At 50.0% G+C, this 26,836-nt stretch overlaps 1 long non-coding RNA gene and 1 pseudogene across 8 annotated transcripts; both read right to left on the reverse strand.

The window, feature by feature from the left end:
- Positions 1 to 914: 914 nt before the first annotated feature.
- Positions 915 to 25,444, reverse strand: Gm32952. 8 transcript variants are annotated; one of them, XR_374250.1, is made up of 4 exons: positions 25,024 to 25,106; positions 22,837 to 23,034; positions 2,203 to 2,337; positions 915 to 1,954 (listed from the first exon to the last, which is right to left on the reverse strand). It is a non-coding gene; the product is annotated as a predicted gene, 32952 (long non-coding RNA). The 8 variants fall into 8 exon arrangements; XR_374251.1 differs by lacking the exon at positions 2,203 to 2,337; XR_001783267.1 differs by lacking the exon at positions 915 to 1,954 and having other exon boundaries at positions 1,982 to 2,337.
- Positions 24,940 to 25,734, reverse strand: Gm13426 (predicted gene 13426; annotated as a pseudogene).

The following is a 26,836-nucleotide window of genomic DNA, read 5'->3' on the forward strand; positions in this document are numbered from 1 at the left end:
AGAGAGGCCAAGCCATCAGCTTACGTGTGGCTCTAGAACCTTAGGAGGCCAGGGAGACTCAGGGGGGGTAGAGGCCTGGTAGGCAGGTTCTATGCTCTTCTGAAAACCAAAGCAGGCTCACAACCTGGAAGTGTAGCTAGAATCCTGAAGGCAGCTGGGGTTCACAATGGTAGCTTCCCTGACCCTTGCCCACACCCCCACCCCAGCCCATAAGCCCGGGTTCACCTGTCTCCCGGGCTCAGAACCTCGGGTGTGGCTCTCTGAGGAGTCATAGACAAGCTGTGAGGAGTCCCTGGTTAGAATCCAGGCAGAATTAGAGCAACTGAATGCTTGCTGGCCCAAACTCACCCTTCCCATCTAAAAAATGGGCCCAACACAGTGCTGATTCTACGGGCTTGCCTAGGCACAAAAGGCTTAATTAAAGCAGGGGTAAACTCATGGGCCTACCGCATGAGAGTGACTGACAAGTTATGCTGGTTTCTCCCCTTAGCCACCATGACACTCTGGTCTTCTTCCTCGCACTCAGATCCTAGGCAGAGATCAAGCATGAACTGTGACTGATTGTTACATTAATGTCTCTCCCCCTCCCCCTCCCACACGAGAGTGTGGCTCACAGGCCACTCAGTTAAGGAGTGAAAACTGGAATGAGGCCTTTGCCACTGGCCACTGGCCCAATCCTTGCAGGGGCTAGAGATGTTATTGAGGGACCAGCCGGCGGCCCCTTCCCTGGTGAGATTATTTATGTCCTTGTCGCTGTTCGGTGGTCCCACTCACATTCTGTTTATTTTTACTTCTCCTCCACAGCACCCTACCATCCTGCCAGGTCCCACTCATAAGACCGATAGCCTGGGATGCCCCTCTACATGTAGCTACGCCTACAGAAAGTGTGACTTTCAAAGCGACCAGAGTTGGGGGATGGGTCCCCTTTATTGTATGGAAGTGGCCGGAGGGTGGCAAGCTATAGCTGTGCACAAGAGATTCTGAAGTCTGGGAAATTCTTGAATATAGCTCCTGAGGGCCCCAGGGCCGTCTGTTCTTTCCACTGTCTGTCTTGTCTACACATCGAGTTCCAGGCCAGGGTGACTAGTGAGGCCCTGTCTACAAGGGAGTGGTGTGTGTGTGATCAACATGGTCAAAGACTAGAAGCTCCAGGAACTAAAGTGAACAATGGCTTAGGAGAGGGACCCTAGGCCTGGAGGGCAAGACTCTAGGCTTACACCCAAGATAGGCAGCCAGAGATGCCTCTGGTGACTGAGGAAAGCCATTCCCAAACACTCTCACTCAGGAGCTAAGGAGTCCTGTGGTCAGGATCCCAGGCCCCTGAGCTCCACCCGCTCTGCCCTGGTGTGCCCCAGGCTCAGGGCTCAGCAAGGCTAATGGCCTTGCTCCTGAAGCAGCTGGCCCTGTGCACCCTGGTGAGCCCCTAAGGGGAAAGGTCTCCCAGAGAGTGGGGTCCCTGCTTCTCCAGGCACTCCCAACAAGGCAGCTTTGTCTAGGAGTTCTGAGGACCCAAGTGCCCCTCCTCAGCACCCCCTCCCCCAGGGCAGCCTCCATGGGACTCTGAAAAGAGGGGCTTTATGTGTGGGTCAGGTCAGATCACTGGGAAGCCAGGGGCTGGGGCTGGCTCACAGGCTCGGCAGCAGGCAAGGCCCTGACTTCTGGGGCAGCAGACAGAGAAAAGATGGGACAAAGCCGTACCCTGGGGGGAAAGGGAGCAGTTCAGGCCCCCTCCGGAGGAAGACAAGAGACGAGACACAGGTGCCCCGTGGCCCCACCCCCACAATGGTCGGTGACATGCCCCTTTGTGCAGTCTCTGCCCCATGGGAGCAGCAGTCAGGTAAAGGCGGGATTCCTGTAACAGGATCTCCTGGGCTACTTTCTGTGTCTGCCCTGGGACGAATTAGAAGGAGGTTGTTTGTGGAGGAGGGCTCTCTTTGCCAGTAGAAGAGATGATCTGAAGGAAGCAGAGAAAGAAAAGCAAGAAGTAATGTCCTGAAGGTTCGTGAAATGACAGCCATCTCTTTCTCGGGTCGTGGGAAACTGGGTCTCCTGGTCACCCAGCTTAACCCCATTAATGTGGACAATGGCCACAATGGTGTTCCTATTGGATCATCTGAAGCCCCTGCGGACCCTCTGGGGCAGAGAGTATTGGTCTCTTGCACAGGTATAGTCATAGAGGCACAGAGAGACTAAACCACTTACCTGACGCTGCACAGCCAGGAGGCAGAAGCAGGACTCAGCCCAGGATCGCCAAGCCCAGACCCTAAACCCTGGCCCATCAGAGCTTCTGAGCACACCAGAAGCTGGTGTGTGCAGACTCCCACACCTGTTCCGTCCCTACAACCAGGTAGTAGAGTTAGGAGAAAAAGACACGGTCGTGAACAGCTATAGAGTCCTGGGGTTGGAGAGATGGTCCAACAATTTAGAACACTAATTCCTCTTCCAGAGGCCCCGGCACCCACATGACCACTCACAACCACCCATCCACAACTTTAGTCCCAGGGGGGTCTGATACCCTCTTCTCATCTCTGCATGCAGCTCGCAGACATGTGTGTAGACAAAGCACCCATACACACATGTCCTGAAGGTTAAAATTAGTTTAAAATGTATCTGTAGTCCAGTATTTGGGAGGATGTGGCAGGGGGATTGGGAGTTCAAGGTCAGCCTCGGCTAACATAAAGTTTCAGGCCAGCCTAGGATGCATGAGACCCTTTCTCAAATAAAAAACAAAAAACATTTTTTGGTATGATGGTACATTTTATATCAACAGAATTTACTGGGCTGGCCTTGAACTGACTGCAGGTAGCATGACTTTGAACTGCTTTAAATTTTTAATTCTATTTTTATGTATGTATGTATGTATGTATGTATGTATGTATGTATGTATGTGGTTCAAGAGAGCAGGGGTGTATGTGTATGCAGGTCTGGGGACAATTCTCTCCTTTCATCTGGATTCTGATGATCAAACTCAGGCCCTCAGAGCTGGGCAATGGTGGCACACACCTTCGATCCCAGCACTTGGGAGGCAGAGGCAGTTGGATCTCAAGGAGTTCAAGGCCAACCTGGTCTACAGAGTGAGTTCCAGGACAGTCGGGGCTACACAAAGAAACCCTGTCTGAAAAACAAAAACAAAACAAAACAAAACAACTAAGATCCTTAGATTTTTGAAGACTAACACATTTACCTGCCGTCTACTTCTTAATATGCCTCACCCCAGGGGCCAGCCAGGTCCTGTGAGGACAGTAGATATCAGGAAAAGAAGAGAACTACTCCCCTTTGACCTTGTTCCACCCTAGAAAAGAACCAGAATAGAGAATATCTTCTCTGGCATCCCCTGTTTGTCCTTACTGTCACCAATGTCCCAGCGGAGGATGGTCCATCCCAGATTTACTAGGCCACGTTAACCATGTGGTTTGAAGCCATCTCCAAGGTCAGGAGGTCATGGCAGTTTCCCATCGATCTATTTGTCCCTCCCTGGGCAGGAGCCCTTTGCCTCTCACCGGCCCCCAGAGCCATATCAAACTTCAGCAAGTTCTCCTAGGCCTCAAGAAGCCAAAACATGGGGCCTGGCTCTTAAACACCGCCCCCAGGCAGTTTACCAGCTGGGTTTCAGGACCCCTGACCCCAGAGATGTAACACATCTCCTTGGGTTAGCTGGATCGATGGTCCCATGCAAACAGCCCCATGTGGGCTGGGTGGGACAGCAGCGGCGAGCCCCCTCCCCCACCAGAAACCTGCACAGCCCTAAGCTGGGAGCCATATGCACAGGCGGCTTCAGATGCCCCCAGGCTTGGCCACCGCTGCCCAGAATTATCTCAGGCACAAGGCTGGAAAAAAACTGGACTACGAAAGGGAGCCCCAAGGCTGGTGGGGTAATTGGGTCACAGAGAAAGTTCAGGGAGTCTCAAGTTTTTCCACAGTGAGCTCCTTGATTCACAGACTTATTTTTAAGGGCGAAGGTGAGGGTGATAAGCTTTGCAAGCGTAGTGTCTGAGGCTCCACTGCAGTCTTGGAGAGTCACTAAGTCATCAACATCCCAGGGCAGGACCGCGGTGGGCCATCAGAGTAAACCCTGCCTAGGACACTCCATTCCATAGAACCCAGATCCACATTAGCAGTGCCCTGGCTCAGTAGCATCCTAAGCTCAGACCCTCTCTCATTACCAAAGGGACCAGTCACCTTTAGTATAGGAAAGGGATTAACCGCCGGGTGTGGTGGTGCATGCCTTTAATCCCAGCACTCAGGAGGCAGAGGCAGGCAGATTTCTGAGTTCGAGGCCAGCCTGGTCTACAAAGTAAGTTCCAGGACAGCCAGGGCTATACAGAGAAACCCTGTCTCAGAAAAAAAAAAAAATAGGAAAGGGATGGAAAGGGATTAACCAGATTGAAGAACCCCAAGCCCCCATCTTCCCCATCTTCCTAACTTGGCCAAATAAATCTTTCATGACCGTGCTCCCAGACCTGGCCAGCAGGAAGAGCAGCGAGCCTTTACGGTTTCATTGAGCAAAGTACGTGGAGGAACGAGGTCACCAGGACCCTCACAGAGAGGTAGAACATGGGGCCTTTGCCACCCACCCCAGACTTGTTGACCACAATCTATGCTCCATCAAGATCCTAGGAGTCGGGCTGGTGAGATGGCTCAGTGGGTAAGAGCACCCGACTGCTCTTCCGAAGGTCCAGAGTTCAAATTCCAGCAACCACATGGTGGCTCACAACCATCCGTAACAAGATCTGACTCCCTCTTCTGGAGTGTTTGAAGACAGCTACAGTGTACTTACATATAATAAATAAATAAATCTTTAAAAAAAAAAAAAAAAAAAAAAAAAAAAAAGATCCTAGGAGTCAATTAGTGCGTGGAACCTCCTACAGGAAGGATGTCTGCATGTGCATGCGCATGCGTACATACATCTATAGACAAAGCCAGGGGTACTGGACAGTCGTTATCTGGCTACTTTTTTTTAATCTTGCTACTTAAAAAACTTTTTCCTAAAGACAAAGAGCCGGAGATAAACAAAGAAGAAAGGAAGGGAGAGAAGAAAGTTAGGGGAGGAAGGAAGTATAAAGGATAATGGTCAAATATTAACATGAGGCTCAGCACACAGGATCTAAAGGAAGGGGGATTCAGATCTCAAGGCCACCTTGAACTACACAGTGATTTCAAGGTCATCTGAGGCTGTATGAGACCTTGTCTGAAAACACCAACAAACTGGTGTTAGCTCAGTTGGAAGAGTGCTTACCTAACACAGACAAAGCCTTAGGTTTGGTCCCCAGCACCATATACATTAGATTTGCACAGTGCCTTCCTTGTAGAGTGGTAAGAGGAGACTAAGAGTACTATCCCCCAGCTTCTGTGGTCACCCCCGAGCCTCTCTCACCTGAGTTCACCTTCCGGTTCTGTATTTTTCCTCCAGCACAACTTCAGGGAAGGCCCTCAGAACTGTAGTCTCCAATTCTGATCTCTTATCCATAAATCTGGGATGAATTCATGTTGCCTGACATAACAGCTTAGCCCACAGCATCTGTGTTGGACTTGGCACAAAGAGAGGGCTAGAGGAGTATGCTCCCCACCCCTCCCCCACCCCCCACTCTGCAAGCTCACTTATGATAAGTTAGGCAGTCCATAACTGTTACCTACTGCTTGGAAGGGGTACAGATTCCTTGTGACACACCTAAATTGTCCTTAGGCCTAGGTGTATGCAAGGAATCAAAGAATTCAGGAGAGAGAGAGAGAGAGGACCGTGGTGTCAGGGAATCCCAGTGATTTTTGTTTGTTTGTTTGTTTGTATAGTCTTCTGCTGTGGCCCAGGCTAACCTATCTGGAGTTTGTAATTCTCCTGCCTCAGCCCCAAGTGAGTGCTGGGACTTCAGGTGTGAGCTACCGCCTCCAGCTGCAGTCCAAGGAACTTAGTCTGAGTTAGGATGCTGTGGGCCTCAGCGTGTTCTGACACTGCCAGGTGGCCAAGGTGCTGTGGGCCTCAGGTGTTCTGACACTGTGCCAGGTGACCAGGGTGTCCCAGTGCCTCCAGTCCTTGCCACCCTGCTCTGCCACAGCTCTGCTTATTTCTGCAGAGTGCTTGAGAGGGTCTGTCATGGAACAGGAAGTGGGGGATGTCCCAGTGAGTATATGCAACCCTTCCAGTGGGCAGAGATGGTGACTGGAGTTTCCACTGGGCCCTGTGGAGATGGGAAAGAGAGACCTCATCATTTAAGACTGACAGTGGGGCAAGGCCACTGGAGCTCTCTCGAGAGCAGCAGCTGGGCTATGGGGCTGATGACAGACAGTCAGATGTGGGATGCTTATTGGAAAAGAAAGGAAAGGAGGCTGGCCAGAGAAGATGCTGGCGCAGATCAGGCAGAGCCTTAGGGGCAGAAAGGAAGACTGTGGTGAGAAGGGCCAGAGATCAGAGCTGTCATGCCATGTCACTAGGGACCTGGTTTCTACTAAACAGAGAAGAACCCAAGTATCCAGGATAGATAATAGAGACCAGAAGGAATCCTGGGCCAGGCCTGGGAACCAAGATGGATTCCCATAGGGGAGCCAAGGGGGATGGGAATGAGACAGGCTCTAGCTGACTTCTGTGTATGTCACCTGCGTGTGTGCATGCTCGTGTGTGTGTGTGTGTGTGTGTGTGTGTGTGTGTGTGTGTGTATACTTGAGGAGGCCAGAGGCTGACATCAGGTGAGTCCTACAGTCTCTCCACCTTAAGTGTTTGAGACAGGATCTCTCAACAAACCTAGAGCTCATTAATTCAACCAGGGTAGTCGGTCAGTAAATTCTAGGTGTCTGCCTGTCTTCTGTCTTCATCCACTGCCCCAGAACTGGAATTACAAACCTTACCTGGCTTTTATGTGGGTGCTGGAGACCCAAACTCAGGTCCTCATACTTGACCAGCAGGCACTTAAGCGATCACCCCCACAACCTTCTTGCTGGAAACACAGCATGAAAGTCCTTGTGCCCACAGATCTCCAGAGAAACCAGGAATGTTAAGAAGTTAGGCTTGTCTTTCCAATGGGAAAAATTGAAAACAACAACAATAACAACAAAACAAAGAAAAGGGAGAAGGAGAGAGAGAGAGAGAGAGAGAGGGAGAGAGAGAGAGAGAGAGAGAGAGAGAGAGAGAGAGAGAGAGAGAGAGAGAGAGAGAGAGAGACTGTTCTTCCACCCAGAAACCTGATAACTGGAAATGATTAATAGCCTGGTGATCTTCATTATCTGTTGGGCCAGGCCATACAAAGCTCCTACAACCAGTGTTGGAGGTGGCCAGTGATCTAAATGACCCTTACAACCAGGGATGCCTATGCTCCCACAACCAGGACCAGAGGTAGCTCATGGCCCAATTGACCTCTATGCTATCTAAGTGACCGGGACCAGGCCAGGGCTTAAGCTAGCACAGGTAGCCGATCTCTAGGGCCCATCTTCTTGGAAAAAATGACATGTACCCTGAGTCACATTTCAATATAATTATGCTGTCCTTGTGCACCAGGGATCACAGCACAGCAGGAAATTCCTTTTCCCAAATTATACTGGGCTTAAATATGTTGAGAATAAACTGCCCGAGGTCGGGTTCTTTAGAAGACCTGATCCAGGCTGATGGAGTCGTAATGAAGCAAGCTTTCGTTCCCACCTCCTCCAGGTTAGCATCTCTGCCTGACACCTGTAAGACCTTGTCACCAGCAAAATGGGATGGGGGAGTCGCTTCTTCTCACGCTAAGTACTACTGTGGTTGCACTGAGGAGAAATCAAGAAAGCTCTTTTCTTGGAGATGAAAGCCTTCTGCTTCAGAGGTCCTGACAGTGAAGTAAGGGGACTCTTTCTCTCCTACCTCACTTACACTGCACCCCCAGCTGCCACACATTACTGGTCTTGAGGCTTCTCCTGCACCTCTTCCACACTTCCCTAGGTCTTCCAGAGCTTCTGGTCATAACTTAGATTACAGGGACCTCCCTGGGCTCAGCCTTGGGGTGCCTTAGACTTCTCGCTCCCTCCGTCTGCCCATCAAAACCTCAGCCCTTTTTACAGGTCTATGTCCCCCAATTGTCCTGGTTAACTTGACACAACCTAGAGTCATCTGAGAGAGGTGCCTCAAGTGAGAAATTGCCTAAATAAGGTTGTCCTGTAGGCATATCTATGGGATATTGTCTTGATTTTTAATGTAGAAGGACCCAGTCCACTATGGGTGGCACCATCCCTAGGCAGATGGTCCTATAAGTAAGTATAAGGAAGCTAACTGAGTATAAGCCAGCCAGCAAGCAGCATCCCCCATGGTCCTGCTGTACTTCTTTGTCTGAGAAGTGAGTTTCTTGATCAGAGGAACTGCTGTGTGGAACAATAAGTAGGCCTGCCTTCAAATTTCTGCCTCGACTTCCCTCAGTGATGGACAGTGAGCTGTAAGACAACTGAACTCTTTTCTACTCTATGTTGTTTGGTGTTTTGTCACATCAACAGAAGTGTCCCTGCCCACTCCCACAGCATCTGCACCTACAGGAGCTTCCCCTTCAGCTCCCTCAGGAAATGTGCAGGCTTAGGTGTCATTGCTCTTGCAGAGGAGTAGGGTTCAACTCCCAGCACTTACATGGAGACTCACAACAGTCTATAAGTTCAGTTCCCTCCTCTGACCTCTGAGGACATAAGGCATGCACAGTGTATATACATACACACACACACACAAAACGTTCATACACGTAAAATAAACTTTAAAATTTTAAAGATTTTAATACAGTAAAATAAACATACATCATTAAAGAGAGGGGCTTTTAAAGTGGTTCATATTCCACCAGGGAAGATGGGAAATGAAAGCATCCAGAAAGATAACTCATTATATACCAAGGACAAGAGATGGGTGAATGAATGGGAAGAGGAAGAAGTGGAAGAGTAGATAAGATGGTGGGGTAGGTGGGTAGATAAGGGAATGGATGGATGGATGGATGGGTGGGTGGGTGGGTGGGTGGATGGATGAGTGGGTGGGTGGATGGGTGGGTGGGTGGGTGGATGGATGGATGGGTGGGTGGGTGGGTGGGATGGATGGATGGATGGATGGATGGATGGATGGATGGATAGATGGATGGGTGGGTGGGTGGATGGGTGGATAGGTGATGGATGGGTGGGTGGATGGATGGATGGATAGATAGATGAAAGGATGGATAGATGGATGGGTGGGTGGGTGGATGGATGATGGATGGATGGGTGGATGGATGGATGGATGGATGGGTAGATGCATGGGAAAATTATATGGATACATGAGTGGGTATGTATAGGAATCTGTATGGATGAATAGATGGGCTAATGGATCAAGGGGTGAGAGATACATGAGCTTTTTCTCTTTTACTTACAGAGCCCCACATCCAACCTTGACTTTTCTTTGAGACAGGATGACGTGAGCTCCCTATGTAGCCCAGGCTGACCTCCAAACTTGTGTCAATCCTTCTGCCTCTGCCTCCTGAGTGCTGGAACACAGGCATATGCCCCACACCCTCAAATGAAATTTCTTTCTAAAGAAGCAGACACAGAAGCCTGGAGAGAAGGAGAGGAGTCTGACAAGGAAGGCTGGGCAGATGGGAGGCTCACGGCAAAGCTGTTTTATGTCCCGTCCTGACCATCCACCTCACGTTGCACCTCCCCGCCGCTGTCTCCCTCCTCTGGGACACCTCTCCACGGGTGGCTACTTCATGATCACTCTTTTTGACAAATCTGCAGCAGGACCCCTGGAGATGGAAGGGCTGAGGAGACAGTGCTCTTTACCCAAGCCCAGGGTGGAGGACCCTCTGTCATTTCTCCCGGTGACTTTTGTCCTTGGATGTCTGTACCATTGGAGTGGTTTCGGTCTCTGGTAACTGGGCGGCCATTAGGAAGAGGCAGGCGCATTACCCTCTCACCACACAATGGTCGGCTAATTCAGGCATTCTATTTTACCTGAAGACTTTCATCTGGAGCTGGAGCCTCCTGTTGAAGCAGGGCTGGCCCCATCTGTTGGACAGTTTTCTCCAGTCTCTCTGGCCATTATGCCTCCACTCTAGACTGGATGGTGTGTGTGTGTGTGTGTGTGTGTGTGTGTGTGTGTGTGTGTGTGTGTGTGTGCAAGCCATCAAGAGCAAGCGAGCACGTGTCTAGCAGCCTGCACTCTCTCCCTCTTGTGCCTTTATCCTCCTCCAGGGCCAAACAGAACTTATTTAAAACAGTGATGTCAGCCATGTACAGAGCGATAAAGCCTAATGCACTCACGCTGTTTTGTCTGCTGGCCTCTCCTACCGCCCCATTTCCCACTCAGAGAGCCACTCCAAACACATCAGCAGCAACTCCACAAAACAGCCACTTGTTGGCTAATTGTGCTCAGCAGCTGCTTGGAGCTGGGGACAGAGTGGATTGGGAGGAGCCTGGGAGTGCTTCCAGCCCTGAGTACTTCTGGAAGGAGCCTTCTGTCCTAGCCACAGCCCAGCTCACAGGAAGAAGCCACTCCCAGCTGAGCCACTGACCACCAAGAACAGGCTTTCAGAGGGAGAAGCATCTGTGCTCACCAGAGAGAGGCAGGGACAAGCGCTGGCCTACAGGACACTGGGAAGTCACTGCCCCATGCCCAGTTGCCCTAGTTTCCACCTCTGCCTCATGAGGCTGCAAGGGTCTCCTCCATCTCTCAGAGGCTGTCTGGTACCCATGAGGTTCAGGCAGACTAGGTACAAATCCTGGTTCTACAGCAACTGCCCTTGGAACTTGGAAACTCCGAGCCTCAGTGTCGGTTTCTTCCTCTCTAGAGTTCTGTTGGCAAATGCACCTAATGGAGGGTATTGTGAGAATTCACCAAGGTATGGTCTGTAGGTATCTGACCTCTCGCCCTGCCTTAGGGAACTCGGGATGAAGAAGGATTGCTTGGGTCTAAGGCAGGATGCCTTGATTCCATTTTGCAGATTAGAGCAGGTTAAACACAGGTCTGAAAGATAAGAACCTCACTAGCCCAGGATAGATGGAGAAAAAACAGACATGAAAGGTCCTGAGGGAAGGCCAGTTAGAAGACCAAGGAAGCAAAAGCAGTGGGGCAAACGCAGATGGGAGACTCTAGATGTGCTAAAGGCCCTGTCAGAAGGCTCCTGCAGGCAGAGGTCATAACCTTAGCTTTATCCTGAGGCCAATAGAGACCCACAAAAAGACCAAGACCAACGAGATATCTTACGAGATTTCTTTGTCAAATACCCCTCCTGGCTAGACATGGCAGTGTCTACCTGGGATCTTAGCGTTTGAGGAGGCACCAGCAAATATTTCAAGAGTTGAAGGTCATCTTAAGTTTAAGGCTAGTATGGGTACGTAAGACCCCATGTCACTCATCATCGGCATCGTTGTCATCAGCAGTGGTAACGACCCATCTTGGTCTCCAGGGAAAAAAGCTGAGGTAGGGTTGGGTGGAAATCAGAAGCAGGAGCCCAGAGAGATGGCTCAATAGGTAAAAGCACTTGCCGCCAATCATGACAACTTAGTTCCAGACTTGGGACCAACACAGTAGAAGGGGAAACCAACCCCAAGTTGCCCTCTGACATTTACAGATGCGCCATGGTGCAAATCCATGGTCAAATGCCAACACACCTATGTGCATACTAAATAAATAAGTAAAGTGCAGGGGTGGGGTTATTTTGTTTTGGGGGGGTTGGGTTTTGGGGGGGTTTTTGGTTTGTTTGTTTTTTTTTTTTTTTAGGCAGAAGCAGATAACTCAGACTTCAGACTTCAGTAGTTCAAGGCAGTGGCTGTCCCTTCCTTGAGTGGACAGGGACCCCACTGGCATAACTCAGCTTGGAGAAGTAGGAGTTAAATGCTACAGCCGCTAGAAATCAGAGGATTACAGGTTTGCTGGTGGCTTGTCCCTTCTGTCACACTGGAGCCCACGCACCCTGCTATCTCTGGGCTCAACTGTCACTACTGCGTACTGTCTCAGGACTCCATTAGAGTAGCCCTGGTGACTGCTCACAGCTGTCAAGCCAGCAGTCCTCACCCCTGCAACTGCACTTGCCACCAGTCAGTGCCTCAGAGGACAAGCTGCCCTTCCGTCAGAGGTGGCACAGCTGTGGACATGGTCAAATGCTGACTCTTGTGGGTTCAGGAGTCTGAGTTATATGGGTGTGAAACCCACTCTGCCACTTCTCACATCCAGATGTCAGATACCAGGCAAGAAAACCCCAGAGGCTCGATGGATAAAGAGCTTGCTGAGCAACCATGATAGCCTGAGCCCGGATCCCTAGCATGCAAGCATTAGCACCTGGCAGGCTGTGGCAGCCTGTCCCAGAACCAGCACATAGGAGGCTAATGCAGGGACACGATGTGGGTAGCCTAGAATAGGCAAATTGGTGAGCCCTGAGTTTAAGAGAAAGCCTGACTCATTACCGGGTAGAGAACAATTGAGAAAGATATAAGTCATCAACTTATGGTCTCCACACACAAACACATACACACACACAGACAGACAGACCATCCAGAGAAAAAGACAGACAAGTATACATACACACATCACACAGAAAGACAGACACGCATATGCATACCACAGACAGACAGACACACACCACACAGAAAGACAGACACACATACACACACCACATAGTGACAGACAGACACACACCACATACAGAGAAAGACAGACACATATCATACACAGAGAAAGACAGGCAGACATACATATACACACCACACAAAGAAAGAGAGACACACGTACACACACCACACAGAGAGAGACAAACTGACACACACACCACACAGAGAGACAGACAGAAAGACACACACACACACACACTCACACACACTCACAAGGATGCAGAGGAAAGACAATGATGATGTCCTCGTAGCCAACCATGATGAAGCTTCGGCAGACACCAGAGGGAAGGGGCACATAGCAAGCCACGCCTCTTCCCTTCGCTCCCTCTTTCCTGTTTCCTCCCTCCCATTTATAAGGCATGTTTGAGCTTCGTTGGTGTGGTGGTGGTTTTGGTTTCATGTATATGTTTTATTTTGTTTTTTTTTTTCAGGCAAACTTTCTCTATGTAGTTCTAGCTGTGCTAGAATCATGTTTGGTTTTTTGAGACAGGATCTCAGCAGCTCAGACTGTCCTTGAATTCAGTGTAGCTGAGGATAGCTTTGAACTCCTAATCTTCTTGCCTCTGCCTCCTGAGTGTTGAGAGCTACAACACCTACAGCAAATGTGTTTTTATGACCCCATCTCCCACTCTGGGTGCTTTCCCTTTAAGGATCCTGAGTCTGAAAGCTCAGGTTCAAGGTGTACCACTCATCCAAATGGCACCCCTTCTCGTGTAAGCGACACCCACTTCCTTTTCATTTCTGATGCTCCTTAAACTTTTAAAGATTTGCTTTCATTTTATGTGCTTTGGTGATTTGCCTGCATGTGCACCTGTGTGAGGGTGGAACTGGAGTTACAGATGGCTGTGAGCTGCCATGTGGTTGCTGGGAATCGAACCCGCATCCTCTAGAAGAGCAGTCAGTGCTCTTAACTGCTGAGCCATCTCTTCAGTCCCCTCCCTCCTTTTAAAATCATGCGAATGAAAATAACTTAATTGCTCTTTTTGATTTTCAGAGTAACACAGACTCATTACGTAAAACATTGAGACGGCACAAAGACTGAAAGAAGAAAGAGATGGGACCCTGTAGAGCACCTGAGCCCTAACAGAGCTGGGATAAAGAGGTCCCCTCTTGAGAAGACCGGGGTGCATTCCACCTGCCACCAGCTTTTTTTTTTTTTTTTTTTTTTGCAAGACAGAGTCTCATGTACCTAGGCTAGCCTCAGACTTGCAAAGATAACCCTGAAGTCACGCACTGCCTGTCCCTGCCGAGTGCTGGAAATGCAGGCACACGTCACCACTTGATGTTGGGATGGAATGCAGGCTCCATGTGTGCCTGGCATGCACTCTACCGACTGAGTCCCAACCCTGGGGCTCTGGTTTCACTTCTGATCCTATGACAAATGCACATGGGAGAAAAAGGACTGATACTGATTTGGCTCCCAGTTCCGGATCACAGTTCTGGATCATAGTCCAGAACTGAGGGGAAGTCAAGGCAAGAGGTAGAAGCAGGTGTATCGCATCCACAGTCCAGAGCAGAGTGAAAGGAACGTGTACTCACTCACCTGCTTGCTTGCTCTCAGCTAGCTTTCTCCTCTCATGCTGGTCTGGACCATCTGCCTAGGGAATGACGCCACCATCAGTGGGCTGTGTCTTCCTATGCCAATTAACAAGATGTATCCACAAGCTAACCCAGGGTTGACAGTCCCTTATCACAACTCTTCCCAGGTGTGTCTAGTTAACACTTAAAGCACTGTCATCCTCTTTTTAATTTGTTGTTTATTTATGGAGACACTGTGTAGTCCAGTTAGGCTTCAAACTCATTACATGGGCTCGCCTCAAACTTGCAGTGGTCTTCATGATTCTGCCTCCCTAGTGCTGGGATTATAAGTGTGTGCCACCATACCCAGATAATTCTTTTCATCCTGACAAACATTTTTAAATGTTTACCTCAGGCCAAAACACAGATCCAGCCATCTGAACTCATCTCTCCTTTCGGGGAGAGGACGGTGCCATCACTTGGGGGGACCTGGGACGACTTCCAAGAGGAGATGCTGTTTCTCAAGGGGTACATAGGTATTAGCCCAGTACAAAGAGGCAGAAAGTGCCAGAAAAGGATCACACAACCTATGAGCTGGGCCCTGGTTGTGAATCACCCTGGGTGGGGCACTTCTGGCTGCTCTGAGTGGGAGGAACACGTGGGACTGAGGAACACACCGGGAGGGCAGAGCAGTGGGTGACCCGATGACTGGCCTCAGATGCCAGCACAGTGAGCCTTGTATCAGGCACTTGGACTTGAGCTTTGGTCTCCATGCAGACATCAGGGAAACCCAAAGGAGGGCAAAGCTCAGGGTGGCTTCGGGCCAGGTGCTGTGCTGGCCCCACCCTAGCCTCAGTCAGGTGGGTAGAAGAGGGAGCTGCCCCTTGTTGGCAGTTTTCACAGTTCCGGAGATCTCACCTGAAGGGTTTTGAAACAAGCATGTTTGAAATCGCCCTTACAGGCTGGGGAAGCCCAGAGCCAGGAGAGGCAGAGTGAGGCTCCTTTCTTCTAAAGCTTTGGCTGAGCCCCACCTGCCACAACCCTGTTCTGAGTTCTGAGGACGGTGTGTTCAGCGGATCCTGCCTCAGGCCTTCTGTGTTCTAGGCCTAAGCTCCAGACTCTTGTGTCCCACTCCCAGCTCTCTCTGTGACTTGCTAGATGATACTGCATGAAGCTCTGTGGGCCCTGGCATTCTGGTCCTTGACCTTGAACACGACCCAGGCCTGTGCCTCTAGACAACCTCAGTTCTGTTCAGGATGAACTTGAGCTCCGGGAGGACTGAGTGGCTAGAACAGGGCCTCTTCAAATACCAACAAAGCTACCATGACCACAACAGCCACCCCTGTTACCCACACAAAGTCCTTTCTTCTCATGCCTAAGGTGTCCATCCTGCCTTCATGTTTTAGGGAAGAGGAAATGGAGACACTTCCATTGATTGATGGATTGATTGATGTGCATATACATCCACAGACATGCCATGATGTGCGTGTGATCAGAGGACACCTTATAGGAAGCAGTTCTCTCTTTCTACCTTGGTCCTAAAGATCAAACTCAGGTCAACAGGCTTGGGAGCCAGCACTTTTACCTGCTGCACATCACGCCTGCCCCCTTTCACTCTTGAGACAGGGTCTCATTTATCTAAGATGGACCTTGAACTTGAATATGTCGCCAAAGATGACTCTGATCCTCCTGTGTCCACTTCCCACATGTTAGGATGACAGACAGGTCCCACGGGCCCATCTGAAGGCAATGTTGCCAGGCAACCACTTTAACAAGAGAAATAACCTCCCCAGACATTCCCACCACTACCACCTGGAGATGGTTCTAAGGGAAAGGGAGAGGCACTGGGCAGATGGTCAGAGTGGGGGCTGGCCTGAGGCTGAGGTACCATCAGTCCCACTCTCCTGATTGGTGGAAAACACCCCAGTCTTCTCAAGAGGGGACCTCTTTATCCCAGCTCTGTTAGGGCTTAGGGTGCTCTACAGGGTCCCATCTCTTTCTTCTTTCACTCTCTGTGCCACGTCAATGTTTTTTTTTTTTTTTGTAATGATTCTGTGTTACTCTGAAAATCAGAAGGAGCAATTAAGTTATTTTCATTTGCAAGATTTATAAAGAAGAGAGAGGGCTGGAGAGATAGATGGCTCAGCAGTTAAGAGCACTGACTGTTTTTCCAGAGGAGTGGGGTTCGATTCCCAGCAACCACGTGACAGCTCATACCTGTCTGTAACCCGAGGGCTGACAGAGAGAGATGATCATAGAGACGGTGTCACATACAGACAGGGATGCTCTGGCTACCACAGGACTGGTGTTCCACGCTGAGGCCCTCTTTCCCTCCACCTCAGCTCTCTACCCTACCTAATGGTATCCACAGGGAGCCTCTGTGCTGTGAGCAGTCGCTCTCCTCCCTCGATGTGGCTCTAAAAACTGCCAGGACACCTGAACTGAATGAAGGGGTAGGAAGACAAACTCTGGCACTTTTCAGTTATGATTCCTGCTTCTTGCTTGTGCCAGGGTGGGCGTCCCCTTACTTCACACTAGCAGTTCCAAAGGGAGTCCCACCCCTGCCTGAGGGAGTGCTCGCCAGTGCGCACTGGGCTTTAGGCTGAGGCCCCCTTCCAGCGCTCTTTCCCATGCCCAAGACTCTGGCATCTCTGCTCTGGCCCCGCTGCCTGAGATGCTTACGGGACACTGGGGGCCTCTATTCTTCACCCTGGGAAGCCAGGGAATCAGTGGTGCTCTCTGGGACAGCCTTCACACAGGTGCCAGCCACACTGTAGTCTGACTTGGGCTCTGGGGAGTGGTCCCTGGGCCACACATTTAATACAGAGGCTGCAGGTTTTCACACCATGGTGTAGGATGAACATGAATAAACACCACACAGGGAGCAATGGTCAGAGAGTGGGCTCCCTTGCTTCACGGCTCTGCCTTCCAGAATATTCTTTTGCACAAGGGGAAGTTCATTAATCTTGTTCAGGTCTTCTTCTCCTTCTTCTTCTTCTCCTCCCCCATCCCCCTCCTCCTCCCCCTCCTCCTCCTCCCCCTCCTCCTCCCCCTCCTCCTCCCCCTCCTCCCCCCTCCTCCTCCCCCTCCTCCTCCTCCCCCTCCTCCTCCCCCTCCTCCCCTCTCCTCCTCCTCCATTTTCTCAACCCCCCCCCACTCCTTCTCCTTCTTTTTGGTTTTTCAAGACATGATTTCTCTGTGAAATAGACAGGCTGGCCTTGAACTCAAAGATCTGCCTGCCTCTGCCTCCTGAGTACCCACTCATACCTTTCTTTTTAAGAGGAGAAACATTTTTCAAACCTCTTTTTATCTTTGTAACTGAGGTCCTAAAGATCGAACCCAGGAGGACCCTCACCTGTTTTGCTAGCTCCACCACTCAGCTCCATGTGGCTGGAAGGAAGCACCCAACGAAAATGAAGGAGTTCAGGAGAAAAAGAAAGGAAATAAGAAGATGAGGTGAAGTGTGTGCTTTATAAGACCCCATGGCAAAGATCAGAAATCTAGGGAAGAGTCACGAAAAAAGTAGCCTAACACAAATTGAGTATAGAAAATCTCCCAGCACTTGAGAGGCAGAGGCAGGTGGATCTCTGAGTTCGAGACCAATCTGATCTACAGAGTGAGTCCTAGAACAGTCAGGGCTACACAGAGAAACCTGTATTGAAAAACAAAAAAAAAAAAAAAAAAAGAAAGATCTCTCTTGAGTCTGGGAAGATGGCTCAGTAAACCATCTTTCCCTACAAACATGAGGACTTGATTTCAGATCTCCAGAACTCAGGTAAAAATCCGGATGCAGTGTGGCATGTGTCTAATACCAACCCCAGGAAGACAGAGAAAGATATATCCCGGGAGCAAGCTGGCTGGCTGGCCAGCCTCATCAAAGCAATGAAGTCCAGGCTCAGTGAGAAACTCTGTCTCAAAAAACAAGATGAAGAATGAAAAAAACACCTACTGTCTACCTCTGGCCTGCACATGAGTATGTGCACACCCACCCACACCACATCGGTGCACATGCCACAGGGACATGAGTGTGCACACACACACACCACACATTGGTGAACATGCCACAGGGACATGAGTTTGCACACACACACAGTGCACACGGGTGCACACACACACCACAGAGACAGACACCGTTTCAAAGAAGCATTACAGATGAGCTGTGGAAAGTTCTGGGGCTGGAATTAAAAAGCTCTAGATTTATCTATGCCTAAATGACTGAAGTTCTCAGCTTCTCAGAGTGCAGGTTCTCCAGTAGCTGCATGGGGATGGGCCACTGGAGTCTTCTATTGAGAGGCAAATAAGTGTCCTTAAAGTGCTTGCTGAGTGGACCTAGGTGGTAGCTGGTGGCGGTGGTGGACTGGAGGGGTTCCTCTGACTGGCAAGGCTGGAGAATGACAGAATGCACTAATCTGGTAATTACAAAGGGGTAGCAATTTGCATGCATTAGTTCTGTCCTTGGCTGCCTTGTTCTCTCATTAACAGGACACTGAGGCCCAGTCAATTGCCCAACCACCAGAAGAGCTCTGAGCTTTGAATTAGCATCCAGACCCTTTGACCTTGGAGCCTCTGGGATCAACCATGATGCCCCATGCCCTGCCAGATGGACGTGGGTCAATTACAGCTCCACGCAGAGAGGTGCCCAAAGGTGCAGGCATAGGGGGTAGGACTGGAGAGCACATTTATGGAATTGGGGAGATAGCTCAGCTTATAAAGTGCTTGCACCCTTGTAAAAAGCTGGGCATGGCAGCACATGCCTGTAACCGCTGTACTGGGGAGAACGGAAAAGCACAGACTAGAGGCTCCCTGGAGTTCAATAGCTAGTAGCTGGCTAGCCAAGAATTGATAAGCTCTGCATTTAGTAAAACTCACTCTCAAAGCAACAGAAAACATTTGACATCAACCTCTGACCTCTGAACATATCTGAACACACATGTATGCAAACATGACCACATACACTGTACACATAAATTTAGTGATCTCCTCAGAAGGGCTGAACCCAGGGACCTTCTGCTCCATCTCTCATGATACATTGCCCTATACTCACGGTACATTATGGATCCAACAGCCTACAGGCTAGTGGAAGTGGATCTCACTGCACAAACAGCGAGTGGTAACAGTCCATGGACGCTCTGGCAGCCATAGTGGTTAAAATGCTATTTCTGCGACCATTCCCATCACCAAGCATGTGACCTGATGTGGCCTCCAGGTCCTCACTGAACTAAGCCAAAATCTGTGTTGATGATGGCTGTGCGGTTTTCATGGGCTCTTGGGATTTTGAAATCACTCCTATGGAAAGGATAGATGGGATAAAGTTAGCCTGGTGCAGTGGGGCTGCGGAAGGAGGCCACTGAAAAAAATTAGTGGAAAGAGAGCTAGAGACAGAGACAAGGTCAAAGACAAGAGAGGGAGGGGAGACTACTGGAGCAGCCCAAGGCAAGAGAGAGCTGGGAGCACAGGGAAAGAACCCAGAATTCATGACGAAAGTGAGGAAGAGTGAAGGCAGGACGGGGCCAATGAATGGGGCGTATTCTGAGAGTGTTGTGTCAATGGAGGCTCCAGAAGGCAGGGACATAGGTGTGGAGTGGACCCTGTTCCCATGTTTCCCCCTGTACAGCTCCTTCCACAACAGACAAGGAAAAGATGGACCCCAGATGAGAGCCAGGAAAGAGCAACAAAGGGAAGCAAATACCATGGGGAGGGGACTGAGACCGTCTCCCACAGGCCCCACCAACAGGGTCCCAGGCAGATGCCCAGGCCACTCCAGAATCTATCACACACACACACACACACACACACACACACACACAAGCACATTTTATGGAGCTTGCCAGTGACTGCACAGCTCACCACATGCCTGGCAGAACGGGCAAGTTCTGAGAGCAGCCACCGTCAGCCCTGGCTCCCTGGTGCGCCAATTCCGAAAATGACAAACGGAGACAGGAGGAAAAGGTTGGAAAATGGGTACCTCCGAGCTTCCCTGCGTCTATTGCAGGGTTTAGAAATAGCTGAGCTCAGGGGAGAGCCATTGGGAGGTGTGCCCACTAGGCAGATGGAGACCCATGGGAGTACTCGGATCTGCTCTTGCAAGAAGCCAGGGGAGGGATACCCCAGGAGAAAAGAGGGTCACCAGGAAAGCACAAATGTCAAAATGGACACCACAAATAGGCCAGTTATGGTCCAAGGCCCGGGAGCCTGACTCTGTGTGTGTGTGTGTGTGTGTGTGTGTGTGTGTGTGTGTGTGTATGCACATATTCATGTATGTTTGTGCACCTATGTTTGTCTCTGTCACACATATTTGTGTCTATGTGCATCTCTGTGTCTGTGTATTTGTGTATGTCTGTATGTCTGCATGTCTACGTGTGTATATGTTTGTGTTTGTGTGTTTGTGTGTGTGTCCACGTATGACCATATAAGTCTGTGTGTGTTTGTATGTGTGCATGTGTCCATGTATGACCGTGTAAGTCTGTGGGTGCTTGTGAGTGTCTGTGTGTATTTGTATGGGTTTCTCCGTGTCTCTGTGTTTGTGTTCATGTGTGTCCATGTAAAACTGTGTAAGTCTGTGTGTGTGTGCCTGTGCTGTTCGTGTGAGTCTGCCTGATAGGAGCTCTGAGGAACGATTCCAAGGCCTCAAGCCCCTCAATCCATCTGAACCCCCCCTTTCTTTCTTCACCCCACCCCCATCAAAAAAAAAAAGACCGAGAGAGAGCGAGAGAGAAAGAAGGAAAACAAAATATCTACAGTTGTCGAGACAAGAGAAGAAAAATAGAGGCAAACATCCGTAATTTTCTCTGTGGGGCTTTGCAGTAATTGAGCCATTTGGATAAAAATAAAGGCAGCGGGCCCCTTAGGTAAGAAGAGCTTTTGCAATCTAAGAAGCTTGAATTATGCGTCTTGTGTCACTTGAAATCCCCCGTCCTCCCCCTTCTCTGCGCGACCCAAACCACTTTCCCTTTTCTTATTATTTTTTTAAGTACCCTGTCAAATGTTCTCTGTAGAGGATTTCAGCTGTCACAACTAATTTCTATTTTCCCCTGCGCTTCCCCCGTCAGTACACTGAGAAGGGACCTGGCTGGACCCCTTTCCCTTCCCTCTCGCGGGCACCCACTCACTCTCCTTATTTCTCATTATGGTTATTATTTCAAAACCAAATTTATATCATCGTCTTGTTGGTGGGAATGTTTAAGGACTGGGGTTGGCTGCTGTGGAAGGCTGGAGGGCCCAGTCCCTGTGAACCACTCCCAGTCCCCAGTGTGTGCCTCCATCTCCACCCCAACCCCCAGTCTCCATTTCCCACCACCCTCCTCCACTGACCACCCACAGGGGAAAATTCACAGTCAGACCTAAAACAGAGTCTGAGGTTCCTCGGACACCGGTCCATGCATGAAGAGGGCTGAGGGGACCAGCTACACCTTTCTCTAGACTTCTACCTTTCTCATCTGCCTTTCTGCTATCCTTTCTATCTTTAGCTCCCAAAATCCTGCCTTTGGTGGTGGTGGTGGGGGGGGGGGCTTCCAAGACAGGGTTTCTCTGAGATCCAGTCATAGAAACTTGATCCCCAAATCCAAAGTTAGCTTCCGATTTCCAAGGCTGGATTGTGAACCCTATGTCCCTGCCTTGCTGGGATTATAGTGTGTATCACCACACCTGGTTTTATGTGGTGCTGAGGATAGAACCGAGGGACCTGTGTGTCTTAGGCAAGTGTTCTACCAGCTGAGCCACACTGTCAGCCCAAATTCCTTTATAAGATACCTGAGTGGGACTAGCCCCCCCCCCCCCCCCCCCGCAGGCCTGTAACCCCAGCCACTAGGGAGGCCGAGCAGGAGGATCACACATTTAAGGTCTGCCTGGGCAATTTACGGAGACCCTGTCTCAAAATAAAGTTTAAAAAAATGAGTTGGAGCCAGGCAGTGATGGATGCACACCCCTTAATCCCAGCACCCATTTTACCTTTATAAACTGAAGTTTGTCCACGGGCCATGTCTGTCCCCTCTCTAACCAGAGATTGCCATTTGTCCCACTCTGGGACAAATATTCCTTATCCCTCCCCAGGCCCCTTTTCTTCCTTCTGCCTTGCTCCCTTCGCCTCCTCCCTCGTTCTCTATCTCCTGTCTTTGTCCCTTATCCCTGTCCTTTGTCCCTCTGGGGCAAATAAATATCCTTTGTACTAAGAGCATAGTTTTGGGGTATCTTGAGTCAATGCTGAGGTTCTCTACAGTCTGCTTTCTCATATCACCCAGGACCACCAGCCCAGGGCTGGCACCACCCACAGTGGGTTGGGGCTTCCCATATCAACCATCAATCCAGAAAATATACCACTAAAACTCTTCCCAGGCCAACCTGTAGGAATAAGAGGCATTTTCTTCCCCCCCCCCCCCCCAACTCCTCCACCTCTTTCTTCCCAGACAGGGTTTCTCTGTGTAACAGCCCTGCCTGTCCTGGAACTCACTTTGTAAGCCATGTTGGCCTTGAAGGCAAAGAGGTTTGCCTGCCTCTACCTCCTAACCTGGAATTAAAGGCCTGCCGCAGTGACTACCACCTGGCAGGAGGCATTTTCTTAATGAAAAGTTCCCTCTTTAGAAACAATTGTAGCAAGGGGAAAGTTGACCTAAAAGTAGCCAGTACATATACACACAGACACCCATCCACAGGAGCACACACACAAGAAACAGACAAACTGGTCCCTGGCTCCTCCCCTCTCCCTCTCATGCTGTGGGTGACTGCCCTGTGGGGCACTCTAGTGTACAGAACACTCACTCCGAGCTGGCTGGAGGAGTCAGCCATGATGGAACTGGAGAAGCTGTGGTGATCGGGCTTTTTGTGATAAGATCGCCTGTACAGAGGCAGCTGGAGAAGTGACCGGCTTGATCTGGCATCCTCTTCTTCCTGAGCCCAGCCTAGTTCTCAGAGAGCTGCTTGGTTGTTTGGGTGGTCCGGTCTTCCTTCCCAAAGGTCCTAAGAGGGGACAGGGAAGATCTTAGAAAAGCCCATGACTCTTCTCCACGGAATCTGCAAACTGGAGAACTGGGTTCAGAGCCAGCGGCTCCCTTCCGCCCAGGCTGGGGTAGGCTGGATAACTAACGTCCTCCTCCTTCCTGAACGACATCATACAGAGAATGACGCCCCTGCCCTCTGTTAGCCTCCTGCCTTAACTGCTTTACATGAACTAACTCAATCCTGTCAAAAAGGTCTTAAATGGCAGGCACTGAGATTGTCCCTATTTGACAGAAGGGAAAACTGAGGCACAAAGCCTGACCTACCCTAAGTTGTACTGCTAGGAAGAGGCAGAGTCAGGAACTGAACCCAGGATGTTTGGATCAGAACGTTGACTCTCCTATCTAGTTCTGCCCTATGTGTTCAATATCATATTCCACTGCCCCTATATGTTCAATATCATACTCCACTTCCCCTTAAAAGGTACAGCTGCAAGCCAGAGTCCCAGTTCTCCCTGATCTCAACTTGACTGCTTCACAGTTGTTCCTCACCTGAGAAACTGGAAAGCTAAGCTTTCCTATCAGTGAGAAGCCCTGTATGTTATTCAACATAATTCACTGTGGCCCCCAAACACTGATGAACTACATTTCCCAGATGGCCCTACAGGTGGGGTCAGGTGATTCATATTGGCCAATGGAACACAAAGGGGAAGTACTGTTGCCAATTCTATGCCTGCTTCTTAAAACTTCCTCGCCTCATCTCAGTCTCTGGACTCAGGGCTCCTGAATGACTGTGTTGAGCAGATCCCTTGCCTGTTGAAGCCCTGCCTCCCACAGAATGTGGGTCGAGCAGCAGATGAGCTGTCCCGTGTGTGTGAGTGAGTGTGTGTGTGTGAGTATGTGTGTGTGTGTGTGTGAGTGTGTGTGTGTGAGTGTGTATGTGTGAGTGTGTGTGTGTGTTCATTAGCTTTTCTTCATTACGACAAGACACCTGATGAAGTGAAGGAGCCTGAGGGAGGTTAGCTAGAGACATTAGTTTTAGGCCTGTGGGAAGACAGTGTTAATACCACCAGGCAAGAATAAGATCACTACCACATTTTTTGAGCTAAATTTGAAGAATGCTATATTAAATACTGGACAGGTCTATACATAGAATTCCCAGAGAATGGCCACGAATTCTGTTAGTCTGATGCTTATAAAGGCACAACCCACAAGGCCACTCACTTCCCACCTTTGTGCAACCAGGGACAGTCCGCACTTCCTGCCTGTATACCTCCTGCCAATGGACCTCCGGTCTACGTGCGATCAAGCACTCGCCCTGCTGTTGGAGCAACCAAACTTGTCTATAGAAGTGAGAACACCTGGCTTGCTGTCTTCTGTAAATGACAGCCCTCAGCATTCCAGGAAGTTATCTGTCCTTGGGCGAGTGGGGCTCACAGGTTAGAAGCTAGCTCTCTTAAGGACAGTAATTAAAACTTAAAACAACTTTAGCCCTCACACTAGGACTTCAGCCTAAGGAACAATGTTGGCCATAGTGAGTTCATCATATCCAGAGAATTCCTCACAGATGTGCCCAAAGGCCTGGTTCTTTGGTGATCTAGATCCTGTCAAATCCACTTGATTGACACTTACACAGCCCCCCCCCCCTTTTTTTTTTTTTTTTTTTTTTTTTTTTTTTTGGGTTTTCCAGACAGGGTTTCTCTGTGTAGTCCTGGCTGTCCTGGAACTCACTTTGTAGACCAGGCTGGCCTCGAACTCAGAAATCCGCCTGCCTCTGCCTCCCAAGTGCTGGGATTAAAGGCGTGCGCCACCACGCCCAGCTCCCCCCCTTTTTTTTTAAGGCTCTTCCTCGTTTCTCTTTCCCATCTGCCTTCTTTCCATTCTGCACAAGTGTCCCCAGAAAAGCCTTGACCGCTCAGTGGTAAGGTGTGGGCACCGCAGACCAGTCCTCAGTGGCTGGCTGTGCACTGCAGACTACAGTAGGGAACTGTAGGGTAGGCAGAGAGAGCACCTCACAGGCCCGCAGAGGAGTCAGCGACTCTGGCTGGACAGCAGTGAGCTCAGGAGCTGGCCCTGTCTATTCACCCTGCAATCCTCCTTGGTCACAGCTTTTCCAACCACAATTATTCTTCCTCCTTTGTCTCACCAGGATCTCTGTGGAAGTCACAATCAAGCGTGGTGCTGGGAAACGGTGCCGCGCATGCGCAGAACTTCCTGAGCTGGCATCCACTACATCAAACCCGCTGCGTGAACTTTCTTGTTGCCTGGAATAGCAGTGTCCACGTGGCACAGAACAGAATCTGTTTTACACAGAGTGATGGTGGGAAGGATGGCATAAGATGCCTTTGCTAGGGGCTGGTAGTCAGCCCTGAGCTCAGTCACCACCAGAAGCCATGACTCCCAAAGGCTACTTGATTCCCATGAGGGAAGCAGCCAGCTACCGGAGTGGCTTCAGGGGCAGCACAGCTCACTGGCCAGTGTTCCTGGAAGAGATGATGCTGGTGTCAGCGGGGTTCTCAAGGGCAGCAGTAGCTGGAGCTACCAGCAGCAGCTTCTCCCAGGTCCTCTTCCGACTTACGGTGCAGAGGCTGTCGCTGTGCCTCCTGTAGATGTTCCATCTGGAGGGCAGGGTTGGTGCTGCTTAACTGCGTTCCAGAAGCAAGAAATTTGAGAATATTCTTCTCAAGAACTTTATCTCCAGGACATCAAGGACTCCAGGCATTGTGTGAGAGCTTCAAGTTATACACAAACTGCTTTAAAAACTACTGCCTCACACCGGAGAGACAGCTCAGCAGTTAAGAGCCTGGTTGCACCGGGTGGTGGTGGCGCACGCCTTTAATCCCAGCACTCGGGAGACAGAGGCAGGCGGATTTCTGAGTTCGAGGCCAGCCTGGTCTACAAAGTGAGTTCCAGGACAGCCAGGGCTACACAGAGAAACCCTGTCTCTAAAAAACAAAAAATAAACAAAAAAAGAGCATGACTGCTCTTTTAGAGGACCTAGGTTCAATTCCCAGCAACCACATGGCAGCTCACACCTGTCTGTAACTCCAGTTCCAGAGGATCTGACACCCTCACACAGACATACTGCAGACAAAACACCAATGCACATAAAATTAAAATAAACAAATAAATAAATAATATTTAAAGATTTAAAAGTCTATTAAACAAACAAAGACAAACTACTATCTCACCAAGTGAGGTGGCACATTTAATCCAAGGACTCTGGAGTTCTAGGCCAGACTGGCCTACCTACAGAGCGAGTTCTAGGACAGGCACAGCTATACAGAGAAACCCTGTCTCAAAACACCTCTCCCTCCAACTTTATGTAAAAATCTGGGCCTGGTGGCGAATGCCAGCATTGGGACATGGGAATAAGGGTCCTTGAATCCTGCTGACCAGTCCAGCCTGGCCTACTTACTGAGTTCCAGGCCAGTGGAAAACACTGCCAAAAATAAAAATAAAAAGATGGGCAGCACCTGAAAAAAATAATCAAGGTTGTCTCTTCTGGCCTCCACATAGATGCACACATGTGCACATGCACACACACATACATAAAGAGAAAAGTCTCCATCAGTGTGGCTGTGCACACCTGTGTTTGCCTTTGCTCAGAGTCCCCACCCCAGGTCAGTCTCCTGCTGGGGACACTCGCCTCTGGGGCCTTCTTCTGTAGCTGCAGACTCAATCCGGCCTCCACTCACAATGCAAAAGGACATGAGACACTTGCCACAGGGACTCCCTAAGTCACTCTGATACCTCCTCCCTGCATACTAGATGCAGAGTCTCAGGGCCACACAGCACCGCACACCCTGGACAGCCCCACCGTC

The sequence above is a fragment of the Mus musculus genome, chromosome 2 (assembly GCF_000001635.26).
Source record: "Mus musculus strain C57BL/6J chromosome 2, GRCm38.p6 C57BL/6J".
In the NCBI taxonomy this organism is placed as follows: Eukaryota; Metazoa; Chordata; class Mammalia; order Rodentia; family Muridae; genus Mus; species Mus musculus.